We start from the raw sequence: 18,579 nt of genomic DNA, 5'->3' as shown, positions 1-18,579 counted from the left end.
ACTGGGGATTGAACCTAGGGATGCTTAACCACTGAGCTACATCCATAGCCCTTTTTATTTTTTATTTTGAGACGGTTCTTGCTAAGTTGCTTGGGGCTTCACTATGTTTCTGAGACTCACCTCAAACTTGGGATCCTCCTGCCTCAGCTTCCCAAGTTGCTAGAATTACAGGTGTACACCACTGTGCCCAGCAGAATTATTATTTTTAAATGCAATTTTAGGGACATTGTGGCATATTTTATCCATTGATTATAACTCCAAGTAAATAAGGAACCAATCAAGAAATATGAGGTACTATTTTCTTTCCTTTTTTTTTTTGGTCCTTATTCTTTTCATTTTCAGTACTAGGGATTGAACTCAGGGGCACTTTACCACTCAGCTACATCATTAGTTCCTTTTTTATTGTGAGACAGGATCTAAGTTGCTGAAGCTAGCCTCCAACTTCCAATCCTCCTGCCTCAGCCTCCTAAGTTGTTGGAATCATAGGTGTGCAAGATCTAAATATGAGGTACCCAGATATGTAGTACTATTTTTGAACATGTACTAACCACTCAACAATGTTCCAGAAGTCGAAGTTATGACATTTTGACACTTTCAGAGTAAATTAAGTGGTCCTATAATGGACATTCTTTACTTAGATATGATTCTAGGATATTTAGTACCATATATTGGAATATAAAACATAATAGTTCTTGATAACTATATTGTGAAGAAGTTCTCAGCATGTTATGACAGCCCTCATCTGAAATCAAAACCAAAAAAAAGAGAAGAAAAACAAACCTGAAACATTCCTATTCATAATCTGAATAGCAAAAAAGAGTAAGACAGATGTTATATACATCACTCACATACAAAACAAATTTTCCAAATGTGCTTTTTATGCAAACATTCCTAAAAACCTAAAACTAAATTTTTAAAAGGAGTCATTTCACAGATTTGCATACATGCTAGATGGACCAGCAGAGGGAGCCCACAGCAGATGCGATGTTGGAAATCATAGTCAAAATAAAGATGACTGAAACGCCAGCCCTGAAGCTCTGGGTCCTGTTCTCAGGACAGAGGCTGAAAAGTCTTTAGGACTGAGATGCATGGGCTCCAGTGATGACTATTCTCCAGTGTGCATGACCTCACTTGGGAAAGGGGCAATGCTGATGAGCAGGGGAAACAGCCAGCAAGGAGGTCCACAGGCCTCATTCAATTAAGTGTTTTTGGCACACACGAGCTTCCTCCTCAGGGCTGCTCTTGAAGGGATACATCCAATAGAACACTTGAACGCAAACCATACTCATCACTAACCTCTGAGGGTTTGAGTCATGAAGATGAGTTGGCAATACTAAGAAAGTGCTAGTATTTATTGAGCACTTACTATGTGTCAGGTATTGTTTCAAGCACTTCACCTGTATTTACTCAGGTAATCCTCAAAAACAATCCTATGAAGTATATATTAGTATTATCCCATTTTCAAAGATAGGGCCCATATCCTAAGGCCACATAGCTTTGAAACTGAGCAGGCTGACTCAAGACACTTTCCTCTCACCCACCACAATATACTGCTTTCCATCTACCATGTAGGCCCCACTTCAGAACAGCCCAAAGTCAGTGTAAATTATGGATCAACAGGAAGGACAACTCTTCAAGGGACAAGTGAAAGGCACATCCAATGAAGAGAACATTTGAAAGATAACCAAGAGAAGAATTTCTTCTCTCCCAGGCAACCAAGATGAAAGACAAGAAGAATATTTGAGCACCCCCAAAGTTGGCAGTTTTCTTCCAGAAAAGTTTGGAGGTATGTGTGGCTACCCACCTAGAAACATAGACATTAATAAATATGCTTTAAACAGAAAACAAGTAGTGGTTTCAAATAAGAGTTCTTAAAACCATTATTCTAAGGAATCTGACATGGATTCAATATCTGAACCTTATTCCTGTTTTGGAATCCTTATATGGACAGATGAGTCTGAAATATCTGGCACTAAAGGGGAGCTCATGATGGAGCCAGTGAGAGTAATTGAACAACACCCCAGATCCAATGTTATAAAGAGTAACCATAGGGTAAATTTTAGGAGATGTGATAAATGAGATATAACCCATTCCCTTGAACTACTCCACATGTATCAAATATGGGCGGACAGTGCCATTGTCTAAGTTACTTTTGCCATGACCACATGACCATTAAAATCACAAGGGCTAACTCTCAAAATTGCAGACACAAATCTGGGATAGAGCTGCTTCTCTTATGTGGAACTCCATGTGATTCAGCCCTGGAGCAGTGGCAGGAGAGATACAATTCATCTGTGTCCCAGACAGTAGGTATGACTTAACATAATAATTTTAATTGTTACTGAGTTTTATTTAAATGTGGTATTGTTTTCAATAAGTATTACTAATTTAAAATATAAATGAAAGGACCTTAACAGGGCTGTTTTCACAGGCTGGGGAAAGGAGGACACATCAGAGGGACCAATTCCCTGTGCCAATGATATCAATCCCAAAAGAGCTGAGTGAAGGTGAACATCATGTCAACCAAAGCCCTGTGTAACTAGCTTAAGACTAGTTAGTCTTTTATTAGTCTAACAACCATTCACTTTAGGCAAAGTAAAGCTGCTTAAGCACATTTACTTAGTCTACTTCCAATCAAATTTTCCAAAAATAAGTTGAAAATAAAACTGAAGAATACTTTCACATAGAAAATTTGCAAACTATGTTATATGTATTCTTAAAGAAACCAATGTTTGATTATTTGCAGAATCCAAATAATAATTTTAAAAATGAAATGCTAGCTTTTTGTTTTGTTTTTGTTTGGTATCAGGGATTGAACCCAGGGCGACTTAACCACTGAGCCATATCCCCAGCCCTTTTTTATATTTTATTAGTGACAGGGTCTTGCTTAGTTGCTTAGGGCCTCACTAAGTTGCTGAGACCAGTTTGAACTCATGATCCTCCTGCCTCAGGCTCCCAAGTCGTTCGGATTACAGGCATGCGCCACCATGCCCAGCTGAAATACTAGCATTTGCCAGGCTTGATGGCGCCTGCCTGTAATCTGAGCAGCCTGGAAGCTGAGGCTAGAGATCCAGAGTTCAAAGCCAGCCTCAGCAACTTAGTGAAGTCCTAAGCAAATTACCAAGACCGTGTCTCTAAATAAAATCTAAAAAGCAGCTGGGGTTGTGGCTCAGTGGTTGAGTGCCCTTGGATTCAATTCCTGATACCAAAAAAACCAAACAAACAAACAAAAAAAAAAAACCCAGATTTTCCAAAAGAATTTCAGAAACATCACAAGCATGCTCTCTGTCACAGACACTCAGAAGCAGTATAAGAAGACTTGAAATGAATTGTTCAAATTGTCAGACTAATTTACTAACATAACTCATATATACAGCACAAATGAGATAAGGCATTGTCAGTAAAACAATCTAATTCGTGATTCTTTTATACTTAAACTTGTGAACTATTCATCACTTGCATGTATAGTCTGTTAATCTGTACTAAAGTCCATTTATATGTACTCCCCCGCTTCATAACTATGTGAACCATACAACAAGACTACACAGAGGGGAAAACCACTTAAAAGCATTAACTTACTGGGAGCATTTCTGAAGTATCCATTCATACACTAATCCTAACCCCAATTCAGCAGTATTTATTAGCTTTCTTCATGTCACTAAATACGCCCTTAAAAGTAATACCTATCCTCCTAATCAGGTAAAATTAGTGAGATTTTGCCAGACCACCATTGGAGAAGAAAGCAAATCAATTCGGTAATGCTAGGACATTTGGTTACTGAAGTCTGCGGAGAAATTTAGGTTGTACATTATTTAGGTTTACTGATTTTCCATTTTAACAACATGCACTACTAACCCTGTTTTCCTTTTCCAAGCTTATTTTCCCCTCATCATACCACCTTCCAGAACCAATCCTCTACATTAGCTAAGAATCTTGGGTTACAGAGAAGAGTGATCTGACAAACCCTTTCCACTTAAGGGCTCATGTCTTCATTTAAACAAGTTATAAATTAAAATAGGCATTAAAAAAGTAAAAAAAAAAACAACAAATATAAACAGCTGAATGAGTAATTACAAAGTAAACAATTTAACCACCATCCACTTAAAGAATAAAACACTGAGCCAGGTGTTGAGGCACACATCAGTAATCCCAGAGACTAGGAAAACTGAGGCAGGAGGATTGCCAAGTTCAAGACCAGCCTCAGCCATTTAGTGAGACCTTGTTTCGGATTTTTTTTAAAAAAGGGCTGGGAATGTGGCTCAGTGGTTAAGTGACCCTGGTGCAAAAAAAAAAAAAAAAAATTTGAGACATTGAGAGCAATTTTCCTACACATCAGCAATCAACCCATTTGGAGTAATTCTTTATCTTTTAGATAAAGCTCAATAGCTTTTTCCCACCTATCTAGAAACAAGGATTATTACACACACATTTCAAAAATGCTTATAATATATACAAGAAAAATTACATAACATAATTATATATAACAAGGCCTTAAGATCTTAATGAATAGGCAATGAGAGCTTATTAAAATGAAGGATGCATCACTGTGGCCCCCTCAAGGTTGCAGTGCAGGGTTTTGCCCATGGGAGGTGTTCAACAAAGCGCTATTATTAGTAAAGCTCTTTCTGTTTCTATCATGTTTTCCACTAGAAAGGAAAACTTAGGGTAATGATACTATGTTTAACCAGTATCAAAAGCAAACAAAACAAAACAAGAAAAAAAAATTTAAAAACAATGACAACAACCTCCTGGAGGTGGTAGTTATATGAGATGAGGCTCAAGCCCACCTGAAGCCAAAGTCCTACAGGACAAGACTCCTGCTTAGAGCTTTAAAAGCAGCCTCTGCTATGGCACCTTGTTCTTTTAAATCACAGCCACCTAATATCTATATCAACGATCAGTTACTGACATACAGTTATTAAGACTTCTAAATAAGTCTCTATTCTACATTAAATAAAACAATATTAGCTCAAGTGAGACCTCTTAGATTTGTCAAGAGTGCCGAGTCATCTCATATACCATCTCATTCATGTTAAAAAGATAAAGTCCTTGTTTCAAGAAGTAGGTCTTATTTGAAATAGCAAGTATATCAAGGAACAGCTACAGTTTGTTAATGAACCAAATCAAGCTCAAGCCTGTGATATTTGTTTCTGGACTAGAAGATACTGTGGCTGACTTTGGGCACACCAGTTTAGACAGTACTACAATGCCAGTGTCTAGAGCCCCAGGGTCTCATTTGTTCACTTTTAACACACTATCTCCAAATGCTTCCAGGCTGTGTGCACTGGACCACTACCAGGCTTTTGTGTGGTTAATTCTGTTCACGTTTGAGTGCCTTCATGTTAAGTGACCCTTGCCTTCAGTTCAGGAAGAGTGACCGTCAGAAACAGAACCAATTTTCCCAGGATCTATTCAGCTATCTGATTGGGGGGCAATTCCTAAAAGTCATCCTGTGATGTACAGACTGGATGATGAACAGACATGCATTTTCAATTATAAAAATACTTTGCATTTAAATAGCATTATAAGTTGTACAAAGTTCATAACTCAATTGGATACCTGTCAATCTAAATCAAATCCTTTATGTTACTTAAATGTTGGCACTGCTTTTAATTCACAGAATAGGAATGGAAGGTGAATGAGTGACCTTAAATGAAAAAATAATAAGCCCATATATTGTTAGTGAGGATACCTTATTCTGCTGCTAATGAGTAAATGGGTTTGTAACATATTAATAATTTCTTTTAAAGCCCCTCAAATATAAATTTGTAAACCTTTAGGTTAAATTTTATCTTACTTAATCATTTTATTTCTTCCCTAACCTTTAAAAAAAAAAAAAACTGTACCTAATGCTTAAGACGAACAATCAGGACAGATGATAACTATTCCTAACATAATATACTGTAAAGTTTCAGTAAAAGTTATCTGATTTATATCATCTAACCCATTACAACTTATCTGAAGAAATATGATAGTCAATAATTAAGAAAGAGCTAGTAATTGAAAATAATATTTTAGCTTTCTTTCTCACAGTACAAAGTCACTTTGCCTTGTTTTCACCAACTTTAGACTGGGTACTTATGGAAGTAACAGCAGAGAACAGAAAATTAGTGAAAATAAAACATTATTTTTCTAATGCCACAAATTATGGTCAAACAGAGAAATGGACATGAGAAAAATTTACATATCTTCTCCCCAATCATCATGGCAGATTTTGTATTTGGCAGAGCACACAGTCATTAAATTATTTTTAAAAAAATTTTAACACAAAAATTTGGGTAATAAAATGTTCCTGTGTCCATGACTAATTAATTTAAGTTCGAATGCCTGACATTGGCTCATTCATCTCAAAAGAACTTCTTTTGTAAAGCATTTCTGCCTTCAAAACCCCAAGAGTGCCATTTAAGGGGCTGGGGCTGTAGCACAGTGGTAGAGTGCTGGCCTTACACATGTGAGGCAGTGCGTTTGATCCTCAACACCACATAAAAGTGAACAAATAAAGATATGGTGTCTATCTACAACTAAAGAATATTTAAAAAAAAAAAAAAAGGGTGCCATTTAAGCAGTTACTTCTTTACCACAACTATACAGACCTAGACACTGTCTGCTACATGCCAACTGCAAGACTGAACAAGGCATTCCACTAACAAGCTGGGAGACAGCTTATAAAGATGGGTGTGGATAGGAAAGATGGGAAGAAAACACATCTGTGCATTATTATAGGTGCCTTCCCAAGTCAGTCTGCTTCTGATTTCCTCTCCCCTAACCTGGTACTCTCCCAATTCCTCTGCTCCATCAATTTGGAGGTACGAGTTGCAAGGACATGAAGGTACTCCATCCTGGTTCCTCTGCCAAACTACAGAGGTGCACAAACTAAGGGAGAGGGTACCACTGACACTACTCCTCGTAGGGTCCCAATGCCAGGTTCAGAAACAACAACCTGGGAAGGCTTAGATCACTCAGAGGGACAGAATGACCAGATGTGGTCCAGCAGAGGGCAGCTGTCCTTCTTTCTAGCTCTCTTGGACTCTCTGAAGACAACACCCACCTGGGAATAGTTGGCTGACCTCAAGAGGTTTGGGAAGGCACGTGCTATGACGGGAGGACACAATTCGAGGGCAGAGAGTTGAATGAATGCTCACATCCTATCCTGACGGTAACTCCTGGTAACCCCCACAACCTCTCAGCTACACCACACAATTCAGCAATATACACCAAACCTTCCCCTGCCACCTTCTCCCAAACTGCACAATGTATGTCCTCTTGATCTAGGGCAGGGGCATCATTCCAGACATGAGCTACAGTTGGTTCTGTTTCATAGGAGAGTGCTGGACAACTGACTGCTTTGGACATTTTTATATGATGAAACTATAATAGTACATAAAGTAAATATAAACATAGAGTACATATAATTGTATATAAGGGCTGCCATTAAAAGGCTTATTGGTTAAGGGAAAACTGAAAATATTTTATTTTGTTTGCTTCCATATTTAAACTCATCTGCAGGTATAATTCAGAGGTCCTTAACATTTCCACACAAGTAATCACTATGAAAGAAATTTTAAAACTATGTGCTTTGGAGTATGTATCTAAGATGATAACTAACATTTTCCATCTAAAGTTTAAAGAGTACCAAAGGATGTAATTTGTAGCATAAATATTGATGTTTTAAAATGAAACTGTTTTGTGACTTTATTAAATGTATCCAATGGGTGGGGAGGGAGAGGAGAATGGGGGAACTTTAGATTATGTAGAAGGAAAGGAGAGGGAGCGGGGTATAAAAAATGGTGGAATGAGACAGACATCATTACCCTATGTTCATGTATAATTACACAAATGGTATGAATCTAATGAATCTATGTCGTGTACAACCATAGAAATAAAATGATGTACCCCATTTGTGTACAATGAATCAAAATGCAGTCTGTAAAAAATTAAAAGATAAATTTTAAAAATAAATGTATCCAGGGCTGGGGAGATAGCTCAGTCAGTAGAGTGCTTGCCTTGCAAGCACAAGGTCCTGGGTTTGATCCCCAGCACTGAAATAAATAAATAAATAAATAAATAAATAAATAAATAAATAAATAAATAAATAAATAAAAATGTATCCAATGTAATAAAATACCATCCCAGTTTAACTGACACACAAAAACATAAAAATGGTACATAATTAATGGGTTAAACACGTTATGCTTTAGTACATACATGTACTGTATAATGTTTAACTCAGGTTAAACATTTATCTCCTTAAACATTTAGCATTTCATTATGGTTTAAAACTTTGAAAATCCTTCCAACTTTTAAAAATGTACATTATTATAATATTGTAATATTACACTAATATTAAAATATTATACATACATTATCTATAATCAGCCTACTATATAACAGCACACCAGAACGTCTTACTTCCATCTAACTGTAACTTAGCACCCATTAACCAACCCTTCTCCATGTATCCCTCCCCTCTAGTCTACTCTGCCATGCCTGTAACTGCTGTTCTACTATCAACTTCTATGAGATAAACTTTTTACATTCTATATAGGAGCAACATCATGCAGTATTTGTCTTTTTATGACTGGCTTATTTCACTTACAATGATCTTCAGTTCCATCCATGTTGCTGCAAATGACAAGATTTCATTCTTTTTGTGATTGAACGGTCTTTCAGGTTGTGTGTAAACATTTTCTTTATCCATTCATCAGTGGATGAACACTTAGGTTGTTTCCACCCCTTGGCTGACTGTGAATACTGCTTCAATGAACATGGGAGTGCAGATGTCTCTTGGACACACTGAGTTCTTTTGGATACATACCCAGGAATGAAACTGTTCGATCACATGGCAATTCTATTTTCAATTTTTGGGGGAACACTCATATGGTTTTCCACAATGGTTGTACGAATTCACATGCCCCCAATAGTGTGCAAGGGCTTCCTTTTCCCACATCCTCACCAGCACTGGTTATCTTAGTTTTATGATCATAGTCATATTTGCTGGGGTGAGGTGATATTTTATTGTGGTTCCGATTTGCATTTTCCTGATGATTACTGGTACTGAACATTTTTTCACATTCCTGCTGGCCATCTGTGTGTCTTCTTTTGAGACATGTCTAGTTAGGTCTATTGCCTACTGTTAAATCAGATCATTTGTTTTTTTTCACTATTGAATTTTAGAGTTTCTTGTGTATTCTGGATATCAATCCCTTCTCAGAAGTATAGTTTCCAAGATTTTCTACCATTCTGTAGGTTGTCTCTTTACTCTGTTGACTGTTTCCTCTGCTGTGTAGAAGCTTTTTAGTTTGAGCTAATCATATTTGTATATTTATGCTTTTGTTTCCTACACTTTTGGAGTCTTATCCAAAAAAAATCTCTTGCCCATTCCAATGTCCTGAAGAATTTCCCGTTTTCTTTTTTTTCCTAGTAGTTTCATAGTTTCAGGTTTTATAGGTAAGTCTTTAATACCTTTTGAATTGATTTTTTTTTAAAGATGAAAAATAGGTGTCTAGGTTTAGTTTCATTCTTTAGCATGTAGACAGATACTCAATTTTCTCAGGAGTGCTTGTTGAAAACACTGCCCTTTCTCTAGTGGGTGTCTTAGCATATTTGTTTAAAAATCAGTTGGCTGCAGATGTGTTGGTTTGATTTTTTGTTTGTTTTTTTGTTTGTTTTTGCAATGTTGGGGATTGAACCCAGAGCCTCACTCATACTGCTTTACAGTATGTTTTGAAGTCAGGTGATGTAATGCCTCCTGCTTTGTTCTTTTTGCTCAAGACAGCTTTGCCTATTCAGGTCTTTTTGTAGTGCCATATAAATTTTAAAATTTTTTTGTAGTTCTGTGAAGAACACCATTTTTTGTTTTTTTCAGTACTAGGGATCGAACCCAGGGCCTGAAGCATGCTAGGCAAGCTCTCTTCCACTAAGCTATGTCCCCAGCCCTACACCATCAGCATTCTGATAGAGATTGCACTGAATCTATAAACTGCTTTGGGTGGCATGACATGTTAACAACATCGATTCTTCCAACCCATGGCCACAGGATATTTTCCGATTTTTTGTGTTTAATTCCATTTTTTTCATCAGTTTTATAATTTTTCACCATAGAGCTCTTTCACCTCTTTAAATTTATTCCTAGGTTTTTGGGCTTTGGTAGCTATTATAAATGGAATTGGTTTCTTAATTTCTAGTTCAGGCAATTTCACTGTTAGCATACGTTAATATTTGTATATTGCTTCTGTCTATCCTGCTACTTTGCTAAGTTTATTTATTAGTTCTAATAGGTTTTTGGTGGAGTTTTTGGGGTTTTCTATATACTAGATCATGTCATCTGCAAACAGTGACAATTTGACTTCTTTCTCAATTTGGATGCTCTTTATTTCTCTGTCTTGCCTGGTGGCTCTGGCTAAGATTTTTAGCACTATGCCAAATAACAGTGGTGAAAGTGGGCCTGCTTGCCCTATTTCAGATCTGAAGAAGTTTTCAGTTTTCCCCTGATTCAGTGTAATGCTGGCTATTGGTTTACTAGAAATGGGCTTTATTATGTTGAGGTACATATCTTCTAACCTGATTTGTTCCAAATTTTTATAATGAAAGGATGCTGAATTTTATCAAACACCTTTTCTACATTTATTGAGATGCTTGTGAGTTTTTATCCTTTATCCTGTTGATGTTCATTGGTTTGTATATGTTGAACCATCCCTACATCCCTGGGACAAATCCCACTTGATAGTGATGAATAATCCTTTTAATGTGCTGATGGATTTAGTTTACTGGTATTTTGTTGAGAATTTTTGCATTGATGTTCATTAAGGATATTGGCTTATAGTGTCTGGTTTTCTTATCTGGTTTTGGTATCAAGGTAATGTTGGCCTCAGAAAATATGTTTGGAAGAATTCTTTCTTCTTCCTTTACAATAACTTAGGAAAAATTAGTATTAGTTCTTCTTTAAGTGTTGGCAAAACGCAACAGTGAAGTTGTTTTGTTTTCTTTTGTTTTGTTGTTGTTGTTGGTCCTGGGATTTTCTTTGGTGGGAGCTCTAAGTACTAAAAATAATTTCTGAACTAGGTTACTACATTTAGTAATATTAGTAATAGGCCATACAAATGTTGGTAAAATAATTATTAAACATTAAAAGTAAGTTTTTACTAGAAAATAATTCTTAATGAGATAAATGGGATGGTTTTGTTTCCCTAATAATTATGTGTATCGTATCTAATAAAAATTTTCATTTTGTGCTAAATTTAAATAGTACAGGGACAAATATATTCCTTTATTTATTTTATTTGTCTTTTTGGTGTTGGGGATCAAACCCAGTGCTGCTTGCTTTACCACAGAGCTACATTCCAGTCCTATTTCTATTTTATTTCTATGGAGTTTCTATGCCAAGAAAACTTGTACAAAGTAGAGGTGTATATAAGGTGTCCTGTCATGAGGACACCACACTGTCCCGAAGGACTTCTAAGAGTTACATGTCTAGTATTGACATATTATTCAAAATAACTTTGAATATTCTCTCAGGTAATAAATCCGTTGCATCCTCCTTCAGTTTTGTTCTACGTCAAAATGAGACAATGACTTAGCAATGGATATGTTGCTTGACAGTAAGAATCATTTACTTTTTTAACACCAACCCAGGACGTTTAACACATAAAGACAATTTAGGATTGGAGAAAGGACTTCTTTCTTGTGTAAAATGGAGGTCAATCCACTGCAAAAAGGCAGGCTAGAGAGAAGAACCAGCATGTCAATTACCACAGGTAAGTTTTGTTCAGGAAAGAAAATGTGGAAAATGTGTCAGTCAAAACTCTCTAAGCCCATCCTCTTTATCTCCCTCTCTTCTTGACTGAGTTCAGGACATGGTACCCTAAAATATGGTAACTTTGAGAAAATAGTAGAAAAAGCCCCACTCCCACATACACCTTTTTTGTGGTGGGGGAGCTACCAGAGATGGAACCCAGGGGCGCTTTGCCACTAAGCTACATTCCCAATCCTTCTTGTTTTTTATTTAGAGACAGGGTCTTACTATATTGCTTAGGGCCTTGCTAAATTGCTGAGACTGGCCTCACACTTGTAATCCTCCTGCCTTAGTCTCCCAAGTTGCTAGGATTACAGGCAGGTCACTGCACCCAGCTAATACACACACACACACACACACCCTTCTCCCCTGAAGCAGGTCATAAAACCTAGGAAACTCCCTTTCATTTTCTTCCCCCTTCCTCCCCATTAGGCCATAACCATTTATCCCCTAATCACACTTCTGTGTGACTGTCCATAAAAATAGAGTTCCCCCATTTCTTTGGGAATTCAGTTCTGAAGGCTCTTGTGTCACAAAGCTTCTATTAAACATATTTCTATGTTTTTCTCTTGTTAATCTGTCATGTGTTATACAGGCCCCAGTCATGAACCCAGCAATGGATGAGAAAAAACTATCACCTTTTTCCCTTATATACTCTACCCCAGTAGCTGCATACCCCAGATTGAAATCTACTTCCCTAATCTATCTGGCCTTCAAAAACTATACAATAGCATCATGTACTGCCTCTAGCCATGAGCAAATTATCCTTCTGAACACTTAGAACTCTTTCAGGGCACCACTCTGTGACCCTTGACACATCCTACCCACAAAGAACCAGGTATTCTATTTTTCTTTAGTCTTGCAAAGTGGTGAAGCATACAAACTTGAAAGTCACACAAACCTACATTTGTTTCTTAGCTCTGCCAATTTACCTCTGTCAACTGATCTTGTGATCTTGGACAAGTTACTAAACTCCTGTGGGCCACAGTTCTCTCTCATCTGCAAAATGGGGATACCATCAACTATTTGTATCATGAACGGGAGTATTGAATTAGAAAATTTGTAGAAAGTCCTTAGCACAGTGCATGAGATTTAATAAGTGCTAAGTAAATGATTACCATGTTATCTTTATATGACTAAACTTCTATAGATTAGGAGCCGAGTTTTATTCAACCTACTATGCCTCATGGAATAGGGTCTTATGCCAAAGAGGTGCTCAGTAAATTCTTGTTGAATAAGAAGGGAAAGAAAAAAGATGTCATTCATGGCAATTCACTGAAACTATGACCTTAACCTGAACATATAATAGGCCCTTAGTTCTCCTTGCTTTTCTAATTTTGGTAGCTATGCTTGGAATGCTAAACACTCCCAAGAAGAGCAGAAACATTAACTTTTTAGAGAAAATCTAACCAGACCTGCCATATATTAATAAATCTTTTACAGAATGAAAATAAGACTCCAAGGCAGAATAGAAAAGTGTGTCAACAAAGGAAACTAGCCTTGAACAATATATGCACCTGACTATATGACCTGCCTAAAGCTCACTGCAATTAACACTGTTACTGCCTTTCCTCCTATTTTCGAGGTAAAATGTCACAGGAAACTTAGACACTTCCTTTTAAAATTGGGTTGATGTAAAAGCAGGCTGACTTGCTCATTGTAAGTGAACAGAACGTAGTGTCTTCTTAAGAACATCTGCTGAAAAAAGACAGGGAAGAAATTGCATCATAGGGAAAAAACAGGATGTATATTTTCAAATCATTCTGGATCTTTCTCCCTTTTTGTTTACCATTTATTCTACAATCTTGTGTCCTAGTATTCTAGGGACCTAGGTTCAAATCCTGACATTGCTCTATACCACTGAGTTATACCCCCAGCCTTACCTTCTGTATAATCCTGAATAATTATTTAATGTTCCCAGGCTTTGGCTTCTTCATTGGTTTAAAAAAAAACCAAAAAAACAAAAACAAAAACAAAGAAACAACACAACCCCACCCCACCTTCCTCACAAGGTTACTAAAAGGATTATGTACAGTAAAAAACCAGCTTTAAAAGGGATTGATAATAAATACACTGCAGGACTTCACACACTATAATTCCCGACACAGCTTCCATCTCTCCCTCCTTTCAAAGCTGCATGATCCCTCGGTGTTCTCACACTGAGTCAACTCCATTTTCTTTTCTCTGCAAAACAGCTCTCTGTTCAGGGGTACTGGTACCTGAGCTGTCACAGCAGCTGCACAGGCTCAGCTCCTCCAATTCAGCTTCTGTGGAGAAGGACTATGATTCCAGGTTCCCTCAGAAGCCACAGCCTCACCCCAGGCAATGCCGGAGTTACAGAGCACCATCTTCCCCACCCTTTCTATACTCCAGGCCTTGGGATCTGCATACTGCAGTGTTCAAAGTGCCAAGTGGGCACCTCCTCCGCAGGGAAAGTAGTTCCCTTCACCCGCTGCCTCACACTTTCTGTCCCTGCACCTACCAAAATAACCTTGAACTTTGGGAACCCAAAACATTTTCCATATTGGTATTGATAAGTAAGGCAGACAGAGCCATAGAAATCCCAGATTTCTCAAAGTCTGAAGAAAATGCTGGCATAGGAACCACCACAAGGAATCCTGAATCTGATAGTAAAACAAAGGTGTGGAATCTCAGACGCCATCTGCTTAGATAATATCTACACCCACCCCCAACCAGAATCTGAACAGCTGAAAGACACACCCTCCAACCCCTGCTTGGGAAGAAGAAAGCAGGTAAGAAAACAGGGAAGTTTGCCTAACAAGTTAGTAAAATCAAGACAAAGCATCAAGAACTGTGACAAAAACAACTGCCAAGGAGGAGCCAGCTCCCACTGCAGACTTCCAAAAGTACAAGCAAGTTCAAGAAAGGACTAGTCTAGAGTTATGTTCACACAGGAAGAGGTAAAAGGCAAAGACAAAGCTATGCAAGCCTTTCTAGAAAGGAATGTCTCTTTCTGGTTTTTGCCCAGCAAGACAGAACTAACTTTTAACCATGAATTAACCAAAGAGGTAAAAATCTCAAATTCATATGGTCACTTTGAACGAAAAGAATAATTTAAAAACTGTAGTAAAGCAAAGGCTTTTACAACTAATTTTATTCAATTTACCAATGAGAGTCTCATTTAAACACTGTTTTAAAGAATCAGTTAAAAGGTTTTGCAAATACAATAATGCTATATATTTCCAATGAGAAAAATAAGCTTTGTAATCTGGGAAGGCATTTTTCACAAGCCTGTGAAACTTCTGAAATTGTAAAGACCATACACATTAAAAAAAAAAAAAAAAAAAAAAAAAAAGATTTTCAGCAGGGTATTGTGGCACACACTTGTAATCCCAGCTTCTAGGGAACTACTAAAGAAAGACAGAGGGGAAACACCTAAAGATATTGGCACAGGCAACAATTTCCTGGCTAAGACTCCAAAAGTATGGAAAATGAAAACAGACAAATGGAATTATATCACAGTGAAGCAACCAACAAAGTGAAGAGACAGCTACAGAATGGGGGGAAAGCCTCACCAGGTATTCATCTGACCTGATTAATATACAGAATATATAAAAAACTCAAAAAAATAACAAAAAATATGAATAATCCCATTTAAAGACAGACAAATGATCTGAATAAATACTGCTCAAAAGAAGAAATACAGCTAGGAATGGTGACACCATGCCAGTAATCCCAATCACTCAGGAGGCTGAGGCCAGAAAAATCACACATTCAAGGACAGCCTGGGCAACTCAGTGAGAGACGTAAGCAACTTGAGCAAGATCCTGCTTCAAAATAAAATAATAAAAAGGGCTGTGGGTGAGCTCCGTGGTAAAGTACCCCTCTGTCCAATCCCCAGTACCAAAACAAACAAGAAATAAATATGTGACTAATAAATTTATTAAAAAAGCCCCAAGATCTTTAGCCATCAGAGATATGCAAGTAGGAACTACAATGAGATCCATCTCACCCCAGTAGAATGACTATTAGCAAATAAGGAAACAATTTTTTTTAAATAAAAAATAAACAAATGATTGGTGAGGCTGCGAAAAAAAAAGAGCCTTTTCATACTATTGGTGGAATGTGAATTAGAGTATCACTATGGAAAACAGCATGGAATTGTCTCAAAAAACTAAAATCAGAACATATGATGTAGTATCCCTCCCTGGGTATATAGTCAAAGGAAATGAAGTTCAGCACACAAGAGACACTTGTGTGCCTATGTTACTTGCAGCACCATTCACAATATCCAAGATATGGAATCAACTTAGGTGCCTATCAACAGATGAATGGATAAAGAAACTAAGATACACATACAGAATGATACATACCGATATATATGTCTATACAGGGAAAATATGTATCATCCTTAAGAAGAATGAAATCATGCCATTTGTAGGAAAAGGTAGTACCTTGAGGACATTTATTTATTTATTCAGCAAAATAAGCAATCACAAAAAGGCAAGTATCACATTTTGTCTCAACTGTGGAAACAGAAAGAAGAAAGATGACCTAAAGTACAAGAGGAACTATTAGGGGCTGGGTAAGAGGGCCTGGGGACAGGGAGATGAGGGTAGAAGTGTGGATGAACAGACCCTGCATGTATAGAAATATGAGTGAATCCCATTAATTTGTACACTTAATATGAATAATAATTACTTTTTTAAAAAAATGCCTTTAAAAGTATACTTTAGAAAGCCATAACACTGACAAAAGGAAAAAGGCTTGCATCTAAACTCTGACAGCCTTTTTGCTTGACAGCTGAATGATAAAATAGAAAAATTGAAAAAAAAAAAAAGTTTCTAACAATTCTTTTACGTCTACATGTATGTATTTTTTCAGTCCTTCCAAGTCTATGACAGGGTGAATAGAGAGAAGTAAGGAAGGATAGGGACCTTTAAAGTTATGTACACCCAACTGCTTTATTTATGGATGGTGGGATCAAAGTTAAAAATGGTGTGTGACATGTTACAGGTCATAGCCAAGCTAGACCTGGAATTCTGGTCTACTGAAATCAGGTTCACTTTAAGTTTTTTTCATTTTGTTTGTGTTGTTTTTTCACTTGCTACTGCACCAGAGGCCTTCCAATACAAAGGCTTAAATAACTCGGCACGGGCAACCTAAGTCTCCCCTCAGAGCAGATACTCTTATAGTCAGTCAGGGTGAAAAGAAAGTGGGAACACAGATTTCAACCACATCTCAGTAGGTTATCTAATTCTGATTTATCACCACGTGAAAGGAGAACCACAATCACATTCTCCAAAACTAAGTGTTCAATTTTCTGGACATCTTCTCTGTAATGCCCACACAACAATCTTAGTCAGAATGCTTTGTTCTAATTCCCCTGGATGAAAATCAAAAGTAATTTCTTTCTTTCCCCATCTTGAGCTGACCCAGAGGGGATAAACAAACACAAATTTCATAATACCATCAAAGGCCCAACAGATATGACAGCTATTATGCCTTCATTTTTTTCCAGGCACCTTATCCTCACTTTTTCCAAACATTCCTCAAAACCTTACCCAGATACCCTCCAAGCTGCAGAACCAGGTATGCTTGTGAATCACCTCTTCCTGCCTGAATATCCTCACTTGCCACACAAACTGATTATCCTCTTCTTCCTCTCATCCAAGAATTCCAAGTCCTATGGGAGCCTTCCTCCTTTGAAGAAGGAGTGATCTTCAGCCCTCTGTACATTAACCCTGGGATTAACACATGTTCCGGTATAAATGTGTCTTATGCCCCTCTCCTCAAAGACTTAGGCTATATCTGTTACAACACAGGAGAAATTCCAACACTTGAATTTTGTATGAGCAGTCTGAAATTGTTTCATTACTTTTTCTGTAAATAACACTGCATGCTTCCTAGTACAATATCAGAGTCCTTAGTTCTGAGCCTTTTGAGACTATATGTGTTAGAAATGAATGCGCGTTTGAAATCCTTTTGCAAACTTAATGCATTCCTAACTATTATCTATAGGGCTTTTAAAAATTAACAACATGGAAAAAATTCAAATGAAAATAAATCTCCCATTTCTAATCCCCTATTCTCTCAGAACACTTCCCAGGCCACTACTATTACTAGTTTGTAACATATCCTGTCTGCAAGTAATTTTGTATGCATCTTCCCCCTACCTCTCAGTTTTACCTTTTTGTATAATGGGAACATATTATACAACAGCAGGATCCATGCTTTTTTGTTCTCCCCCCCCCCTTACTAACACTATATCTGGAAATCATTCCATACCAGCTTATACAAATCGATATGTATCGATTTGTTTGTTTGTTTTGTTTTTTCCCGCCTACATTATACAGACACTAACTGACTAGAGTATAAACCCCAGTTGCATGGTCTTGGACAAGTCTTATCCTCTGCAGTCTAACCTGAACACTCAGAGTCAAGGCATCTTCCAAAAGATAGGAGTGAGATACTATCTGTACAGTATCCACATAGAGCCAAGCACGCAGGGATGTCTGATGATTGTTAGTGACTAACCTTCATCTCCCTTGGTGGGCTCCTCATGGAGCCTGGGTTTCATGGTGGGCACTGTTGTACTATGGACTCAGACCAACCCAAGTTCAAATCCCACTCTCAGGTTTCTCTTAACAGAGACATGGTGTTCCACAGAGCATGGACAAATGTATTCTTTTATTAGGTCAATTTCCTACTATAGGATATTTAGGTAATATCAAGTCTCTGTGATGACAACTCAAAGTTCAGCTCATTTTATAGAAGTAAAGTTGTTGATCTAATAACTTTCTGGACCAACTCAGACGTTGGGGCTT

At 37.4% G+C, this 18,579-nt stretch overlaps 1 protein-coding gene across 3 annotated transcripts in view; it reads right to left on the bottom strand.

Annotated features, from left to right (window-relative positions):
• Positions 1-18,579, bottom strand: part of EPB41L4A (erythrocyte membrane protein band 4.1 like 4A) — a 236,437-nt gene that overhangs the window by 37,594 nt on the left and 180,264 nt on the right. The gene's annotated exons all lie outside the window — the stretch shown is intronic.

The sequence above is a fragment of the Sciurus vulgaris genome (genome assembly GCF_902686455.1).
Source record: "Sciurus vulgaris genome assembly, chromosome: 6".
Taxonomy (NCBI): Eukaryota; Metazoa; Chordata; class Mammalia; order Rodentia; family Sciuridae; genus Sciurus; species Sciurus vulgaris.
The sequence above is the reverse complement of the archived record's forward strand: the minus strand, read 5'-3'. Positions and strand labels throughout refer to the sequence as shown.